Here is a 9,711-nt window from a genome sequence, read left to right as displayed (position 1 = left end):
ACTGACTTGGCACCAACTAACAACATAAAACCAACATATCTCGTATTATAATCATGTTTGTCTTGTACTATTCCTTTGCGTTTCCCCAATTAATTTGCATTTATAAACCCGCCCAAACCAAACCCACAGCTGCTGCTTCAATTCCACATAACAGCCTCTCGATAGGACAGAGTTAAAACTGCCCCCTTTGGATTTCAAAGTGCGTAATTCTTTATGGGAGTAGACATCTTTCTCCTGAGCGATAACTCTGATTTTTAGCTTGGCAGCTGAGCACTTATTCATTGTGCCACCAGGGATCCATGAAGTTCTATACCAACGAGTTCTACTAAAGCGGGCTAAACACCAAAATATTGGACAGAACAACTTTATGTCAATTTGTGGAAATTAGGTAAAACTGCTTCTGTTGGGTGACAGCGTCGACAGGAGTCCTGGGAGAGCGTGGTTACCCATCGGGCTGCAGTTCAGAGCCACCAGCTGCTCCATGGAAGAAAGATGAGGCTCTCTGCTCCCATCGAGAGTGAGGGTCAGCTCTACTCTGTCTTACAGGGTTGCTGAGTTGGAAGGAAGTGGTTGGCAGGGCGTTCTTTGAATTCTGATTTGTTTTTCACAGTAATCATCATGTAAATGTACATTTCTTGATGATTTCATTAGTGGGTAATATTAACTTACATCCTATATTTGTACATATATATGTGTGCCTCTACATTGGAGGGGTTTTCAAAAGGGTCAGGGAAACACTTCATGTTTTAATTACATTTTCCCTCAAACTATTTGAAGGCTGCTTGTGTGTTTACATATGTGCCCATATGTGTGGGTTTATTTTGGAGAAGTTGATGTGGATTTATCTATCAAATCATTTGTTTTATTGTTGGTGATATTTTTGGTAGAGAGCAATAGATTTAGTGAACATTTTTATCTGTATTGCTCTGACAGGAATATTATTCCCCTGAACTCCCCCTTGCCGGGGCCGTGACATCTGTGCTGACATTTTTGGAAGCTGGCTAATTTCTTCTGGTTATGCTTTATGCATGTTGACAGTTTCTATAAAATAGTATTTTTCCTATCTGTCATTTTCTATGCTTTTTACTTAAATATTATATGATGTCAAGAAAAAAAGACCCCAATATTTTTTAAAATGTATGCACCTTCTTTTTTTAAAATGCACTTTGAATTTAAAGATAAGCCCAGCAAAAAATTTTGAAATGTCAAGCCATCTGCTGATAATATTTTAACCTGAAAGCCACCTGACATTTAGCCATTTTTTGTTTGTTTGGAATGAAAACTAGAAATGAGTGGAGTAATCATTTTGTTTCTGAAGTCCTTCAATTTAACAACATTTTGTAGACAGTAATTTGGGTTGTAATGACTATAAAAGCCTCTGCTAGCTAGCATTGGTGCTTCCTTAGCAATAAAGATGAATGTTAACCAAAAAAAAAAAAGTTTTTTCCAAGGAAAGTTTGAAAGTGAATCCCTTTTCAGGGAGAAATTTGAAAGGATTGCTAATAGCTTTATGAATACCTCCAGAATGTTAGAAGAACTCTGTGGAATATATTTTTAATGGTTGAGGTGGGCAGAGAAGAAGAGAAGGGATATTTCAATGGAGAAGGGAATTGTTTAATTTGCCTCCAATGGCAGCCAGCACAAGTATTTCTTGAAAATAGGGAAATCAATCTACAAATGTGCCCCTGTGCTACGTCAAAAAAATGGAGACAACTGTGGAATCAAAAGTGGAATCAGTTGTCAGTTGGGGAAACTTGTGGTTTTGTTGAGTGATATTGCATTTTTTTTAAGCAGGCAGTTATATTTTGAGATTAGCTCTCTTATATAGTTTTGTTCGAATGTCAACTGCAGATTTGTTTGTTTGCTTCTTTGCTTAGATGGAATTGATTGATGGTTCCAATCACCCTCCTTTTCATATAAATGAAAATTACAACAGTGTGTGCGCTAAGAATTTAATGAAAGCAATCCAATTATTTCCCTCACATATGGGTATAATGAGTGATTTGAAGTCTTCACTTTTGCAGAGGCTTTTCATTCATCTGTGCCTTCTAGAGTTGGGAACTGTGAATCCAAGTGGAAAATGAGTTTGCATTGTTGTTTTAATTAATTATAGATGAAGAATATTAAGTAGATTTGGATCAACGTGGTTTTTAAATTAAAGTGGTTTTTAAATGGTCATTAGTTATATATATTTTGCAAATTGTCTTGGAGATTCTAGCTTAAATCCTGATTTCAAAGCAGTAGATTGTATAATGACCATAATAGCAATCAATTAATAATCAGGTCTTATTATATGGTGATCTTTAATATAAATTATCTCGAACCCTTCTGAGCATTATTTAAAAAAAAGCTACATCTCTCCAGCGCACTAAGTCCTGATGTTCATGAAACTCTATGCACTTGTAGGGTCTCTATGAGCCAGCTTCAGCTTGAGGACAGTGAGGGTTTTTTGTTTGGTTTGGCTTGTATCTACCTACTAAACTGAATTTTTTTAATTGAATACTGCCAAATCCACACTCTTTTTTTCTCAATGAACTAGGTTACTTTACTATGCTGGGTGATCCAAATCAAAAGTCAAATTCAATGTCCTTGAATCAATTCGAATCATAGCAACCTGTTAGGACAGATTAGGACAGAGTAGAACTATTGCTTTCCAAAACTGTAACTCTTTACCAGAGTAGAAAGCCTCATCTTTCTCCTTGGGACTGCTCATGGTTTCAAACTACTGGCCTTGCAGTTAGCTGCCCCACCCCTATACAGCCAGAGCTCCAGGACTTGTGAATTCCACGTCTAGTTGCTTATTCACTTGGCCAAACTTGCCTCTCATCCTATTTCCATGAGGGCTGAAGCCTGAACTCTTTTGGCTAAGCTTGTCCTTTAATGTTGAGTATAGTCTCTAGTGTATAATGGAGGCCCCAGAAGAAGTTTTCTGTTTCAATGGTAGAATTCCATTCCGGTTGAAGGAAGAAAGAAAACACACACACAGACACAAAACAAGTTCTGGGTGAAAAGGTGAATATGGAAATTTCCACAGCTAGTAGGTGGTGGAACTAGGGTTGCTTTCATTCTAAAGTCTATGTTGTTTTCAACATCAGTTCCTGGAACACTGTATATGATTAGTCTATGGGTACAGAGTACTATCTACTTTAATCCAGGTGCATTGAGGGAGGTGGGGAGAAAGTAACTGAAGTTCATGGGAATGTTAGTGTCTGATGCTGTTTATTAGGAGAGGGACTGGGTTAATTAAATGATGGATTGGATGCAAGCCACCTAACAGGGTTTGAAAATATAAATTATAATTACCATTTGATAACTGAAGTGCAATAGTAATCAATAAACCAGAACCAAACCTATTGCCATCAAGTTGATGCAAAGTCAGCAATCATTTGGGACAGAGTAGAACTGTTGATTTCCAAGGCTGGAACTATCAGAGTAGAAAACCCCATCTTTCTCTCACATAGTAATCAGACAGAATAAAAACCAAAGTGTGTTAAATGTAAATTATTAAAATGCTCTTGTCATAATTCAAATAGGTGCTACTGGCCCTCAAATTAAAACTCACAACTTACTACCATCCAGTCAATTTTGACTCACAGAGACCCGATAGGACATACTAGAACGGCCCCTGTAGGTTTCCAAGATTGTAACCCTTTATAGGAGAAATCCCTTTCTCCCTCGGAGTGCCTGGGGGTCTGGACCTGCTGACCTATGGCTTGCAGCCAAAGGCATAAACCCAATGCTGCCACCCCCAGGAGGTACTATAGTCATCACTCCATGGAAATTCCAAAGGAAATTGTTCACTTTACATATAAACAAGATATTGTGATTTTAAATCTTTTTTTTGATGAGAAAAATGTGATCAAATGTATCTGGAAACACTTGCAAATTTCAGCTTATTTATTTCCTTTCTTCTTCCTTTATGCTGGGGTCACTCATCTGAAATATTGAGTTCTATTTGCATTTAGAATTTAAGACCACTTCATTGTGCTCATGCAGAACTGGATCAAGAGGCAGTTGTGCGAACAGCACATGGGAATATTGCAGAGCTTAAAATCAGGAAAAGTGTGCATCAGGGTTGTCTCCTCTCATCGTCCTTATCCAGTCTTTATGCGGAGCAACGAATCTGAGAAGCTGGATTCTATCAAGTAGAATGTGGCAGCCAGATTGGAGGAAGGCTTGTTAACAACCTGCCGTGTGCAGATGACACCACCTTGCTCCCTGAGAGTGAGGAAGCCTTGAAGCACTTGCTCCTGAAGATCAAGAATGGCAGTCTTTAGTGTGGATGATGACTCAAAGTAAAGAAGACCAAACTCCTGACAACTGGACCAGGAGGAAGCATCATGCTAAATGGAGAAAAAGGTTGAAGTTGTCAAGGATTTTGTATTGCTTGGATCTACAATCAATGCTTATGGAGACAGTCAAGCAATCAAAAGATGAGTTGCAATAGGTAAATCTGCTGCCCGTGATCTCTTTATTAGTGCAAAGCAAGGATGTTACATTGAAGACTAAGGTGCACTTGATCCAAGTCATGGTATTTTCAATTACCTCATTTGCCTGTGAAACTTGGATGTTGACTAAAGAAGACCAATGAGAACAGATGCATTTAGTTGTGATGCTAGAGAAGAATATTGAAAGAATATCATAAACTGCCGGGAGAACCCAGCAAACTGTCTTGGAAAAAGTACAGTCAGAGTACTCCTTAAAGGGAAGACTGATGAGACTTTGTCTTATGGACTCTGACCATGTTGTCAGCCTGGTCCCTGGAAAAGGACGTCACTTTGGGTAAAGCAGAGGGGCAGCAAAGGAGAGGAGGGCCCTGAAGGAGACAGACCAACGCAGTGGCTCCATCACTGGATCAAGGATGGGAACAGTGGTGCTGATGGGAACCACAGGAGCAGGCAGTGGTGCATTCTGTGGGGCACAGGGTCACTGTGGGTAGAAGCCAACTCGATGGTATCGAACAGCAACGAGAGTGAAAGTGCTGATTTAAAGAAAGCTTCATGCATTCTTCTGATAATCTTCATTTTCCAGATTGTATTGTATTCTATTGAACTAATACACTCGGGTGCTTCAGTGTTCTTTTCCACTGTATTTCCCAGGACATGTAGATGTACTGGCCAGCCGTGCGTATGTTCTCCGCTTGGTCCTTATTAAAGCTCCACACCTCAAAGACTATGGGTTCTGCAGCTTCCGAGAGGGTGTTTTTCAATTACTGCCTTTCATTCTTATTAGTTCCAAGATGAATGACACAAATGCATTCTATTTTGACTGCAGAACCATCATAAATAGTGCAAACCTCTCTGGCTTTATGGCTCTGAGTATGTCTTGTTAGAGTTAGGCAGAGGGCAATGTGAATCTTCTGTGAAATAGGGCTGACAAGTCCAGGTCTGTCCACTGTGGGAAACACTCTACCGCAAGAGATCTTTTTCTCATAAGGACATAGGAGAAAACTCTTGCCACTTTAGCAACTCGCTGGCAACTTCACAATGTACAATTAAGATCAAACCAAACTCGCTGCCAGGGAGTGTATGTCAGTTCATAGCAACCCTGTAAAAGGGCTTCTCAAATCCTAAGGACATTTGGGAAGATTCTTCCAGAAATTCAGTCAGGCTCAAAGTTCTTTTATACCCCCATCCACTTCACATATGCACCAACTTTCCTCCCAAACTTCTCTCCTGCTACTGATTTTAAGGAGGAAGAGAGGTGGACCTAAGGACACAGCTTTCTCAGGATATGAGCACAGGATGCTTTGAAAATCCTACCACCATGAGTTTTTTGCATTTACTTGAGCCTTCTCTAAGGGAGCCACCCATTTAAGGTTGGTGTGTGATTGTTGAGATGGTATTTCCAACCCCATCCTACCCAAGAATAAGACTCTTTCCCTGTCTCCAAGACATGCTACAGTTTGTCAAAACTAGAAGTTCCTGGGCAAAGCACCAATTAATTGTTTTTGAAAGAACATGTTAAAATATTGAAATCTTCCATTTCCTCTAGTGTGTACTTGAGTTCAAATTCTAAAGTATCATGGAATAAAAGCAGAAAAGAAATTTTCTCAACTCATTAAAATTTCACAATGCACACAGCTTCAAGGGAAAAAAAAACAAAGGTTAGGGTAAAAGAAAGGTCCCCTACACTTATAGTTTTGGAAGTAGTTATTCTCTGTTTTTCCCCTTGAAAATCTAGTCATAGTGATATTTCATTCCCAAAGGAAAATATCTTCTTTTTTTTAGATTTCAGCCATTTATGCATGTATAATGCTTAATTAGGCAGTTTTTTCGTTCTTCTATTTTTTAGTTAATTGCCTCAGGTAATTTAACTCCATTTCATTATATTAAAGCGTATTTTTAGCCACTTGTTTTCTTTCTTCTGCTTGTAGACAGATATCTTTTTAAATAGTTTCTTTATTTTTATTTTATGAATCCAACCTTTTCATTATTCACTCTCATTATAATCTCATGTGTTTCAGAAATTCTATTATCAATGTACAGATAGCCTGCTTTATGGCATATGCATCTTTCTGAATATAACATGTTGGGCATCACAATTCATATGAAAGGCAAATCAGTCATTAACAAAAATATATCATTCGAGAGGCAAATGATGATCTAGTCACCCTTTGCAATCTTTCCATAAGAAAACTGTCATGGAGTCTTACTCAAGCTCTGCATCTCAGTGCCCATAAGCTCTGAATCTTCTGAAACCACTGCCACTCACTACTGCCCTGTCGGTTCCAACTCACAGAGACCTTGTAGGGCAGGGTATCTGCTCCCTAGAGCTTTGGAAGCTATGAATCTCTTAGGAGAGCATCTTTATCCCACAGCTTTAAGAGACTGGTTTTCATTACCATTTTTTTGTGTGTGTGATTCTGGGGGTAAAATGACCAAGCTGGTCTTTTGTACACTTGGCACTATTGTGCTGTTTTCTTGTCTCCCCATGCAATTGTCTGACATATGGATGACTAGAAGAAACTAAACCAACCTCTTTCCTCTTGGTCTCATTTGCATTAATTTTGGGTGGTGGGGAAGAGTTCATCAGACATGAGCTGAGATAGTACATCCTTCTACTTAGTACAATGGTGTGGTTAGATGAGTATAGTGTTGTTTGTTTATATTTCTGGATAAAAGATTGCATCCGTTGTATTTCTCTGGAAGAGCAACCTTATCCAAAGGACTGCAGAGCATCCCGAAAAATGTTTTAATATGCTGCAATCATCCATCCAGAAGATGATATAAAGTGACATATCAAAATAAACTTCTCCAGTCTTAACCAAAATTATAGTGCAACCAATTACTTCTGATCTTCTGTGTTCCGCTCTTCCCTTTGCTGTGCCTGCCTCCAGAGCCCCTGGCTAGATGGGAGGAATGCAGATCCAGGTCCAGCAATCACTCCAGGTTCTTCTTGGCAGTCTGGAGATGATCTGATTCAAGTCACTCTTAGGTTATCTGTTGAACAGCATGTCTGAATGACTTGGCCTGTCAATCTTCTCAGCAGAAGAGGCTGGAGGGTATGAAGTGCTGATCTCAAAGAAGTGAGACTTCGTTTTTCTCAGGGTGGGAGAAGATCTGCAATTCCTTTATTGTAAACTTCCCCCTGCACCTGGAAACCCCAGACATTACAGAGAAATATTGTTCAGCCAAGCCACGGTAAAGGAAAGCACTGTGATTTTTGTCTCCTTATATTTTCCCTCAGTGGCTCAGAGCTGTTTAAGGACTGGATGCCAGGTCATTTGAATACAGTTTACTTTCGAGACTTTAAATTTTCTTGAATACCAAGGACTCCCTTTTATTTCCAGCATCGTTGCTTACTTGCAAGCACCGTATTAAAGAGATTAGAGACTCAGTCTCACAACTCATATCTTTTCATCCAAATCTACTTGGGAATGGGGAAAAGCAATATATTAAAGAGACAAGGAGACTGGTGAGCTGAGATTGGACATAACCCTGCCATTAACAACTGGATAATTTGAAGAGGTGATTCCAACTCTCTCAGCTTCTCTTTTCTCATTTGTGAGTTCAGAATGGGCAAGGAGCCTCATTTTGCATTCATTTCTTTTAACGATGAATTTGCAGAATTACTTAGAGGTCTTGTTAATAGTACAAATTCCAAGGAAACCCCATAGAAATTCCAATACAGTAAGTCTGAAGTGAAACCAAGGGAGTTTTTTCATTTTGAGGTGATTCCAAAGAGAGGCAGAAGCCAAGCCTGAAGATTGGGCGTGCAGAAAGAAAGAACTACCACAGCAGTGGTCCCTGGGACCTCTAGAAGCTCAAGGCGGAAATGCTGTTCTAAAGCAACATGGGACTGCTCATTGCCCTTTGAAATGCAGCTTTGGAAAGATGACGGATGTGCAGGGCCCTTGTACTGTGATGAATTGTCTGAGGTAGAGCCTGAGCTCCCAAACCAAACTCACTGCCGTGAGGTGGATTCCCACTCGTATCCACACTGTCGAGGAGGTCGAACTGCTTCTCGCTGGTTCTGAGACTCTACATCTTGATGGAAGCACGTGGCATCATCGTCCTCCCCTGGGAAAGCTCAGAGGGTTGAACCACCAACTGTCTGGTTAGCCACTCAATTCAAAACCCACTACTCTACTAGAGCCTGGAGTTAAAGTAATGTGTACTTAAAATTGTCCTCCGGGTTATCTTAATCTGCAGCCAGATGAAGACCCACTTCTTAAACAGGTGCTTCATTTTGGACTTCAGCTCCAACACACTGAGGACCTATTCTAAGTCAGCAACATTCAATATACATCCTGGACAACCTAAGAAAGTGGTGTTAGCTCCACATGACATTGACAGGGTGCTCAGACTTACAGGGTATAACTTGCCGAAAGTCTGGCGGTAAAAGGAAGATACAAGACTTGGTTATGACTGACTTCCGTGCATTTTCAGCACACCAAGAACTTTTCGTCATGAAGTGGGTGACGTATTGGGCTGCCAACTGTGAGATCAGCAGTTCAAATCCACCAAGTGACTCCTTGGCAGAAAGATAAGGCTTTTGGTTTCCCTGAAGGTTAAGTCTTGGAAACACTACTAAAGCAGTTCTGCTCTGTTCTAGATGGTTACTATGAGTCTAAATAGATGCAGTGGCTGTGGGTTCGAGGAACTATGCCTCCTCGTTGATTTACTGGACAGCTATCCTGCACTGTGATGGAGCACTCAGCTATTGACTCAAAGGTCATTGGTTTGAATCCATAAGTCACTCTCAGGAGAAAGCTATAAGACCGCTATAGTAGTCTGCTTTGTAAAGTGTCTAACCTCAGAAATCCTCTTGAGCACTTAGTCTCTGTCCGATAGGGTCTCAATGAGACTAAATGAACTTGCGTGCAAAGGGCTTGTTTCGAGTGTGTGCTTATAATGCACTGATGTTAGGATTAGGCAAACTAATCAAATGTGGCTGAATTCCCAGTTTTAGTCATTCCTGAAATAATCTAACGTTTTTCCCTAGGGGAACTAAAGTACACTCCATCAGGGCACTCAGCTTTATGAGCTCTTTTGAGTTGAATGCAACTGAAATCATTCTGGAAATAAATCTTAGCATAGTTACTTGAAGTTTCTTTGCCACTACCCACAGCCATAGCTAAGCTTAGTCATAGATCATCAGGGGCTTCAGAATCAATCTAAAAAGTTAGAGTGATTAAGAAATAGCCCAATTAAAAAAAAACATGCTGATTCTGTTTTAAAGAACACTCTCGTCAGATATTTTAATTAA

This window comes from Echinops telfairi, unplaced genomic scaffold (assembly GCF_000313985.2).
Source record: "Echinops telfairi isolate 266 unplaced genomic scaffold, ASM31398v2 ScPeMD7_7400;HRSCAF=8409, whole genome shotgun sequence".
NCBI classification, from domain to species: Eukaryota; Metazoa; Chordata; class Mammalia; order Afrosoricida; family Tenrecidae; genus Echinops; species Echinops telfairi.
The sequence above is the reverse complement of the archived record's forward strand: the minus strand, read 5'-3'. Positions refer to the sequence as shown.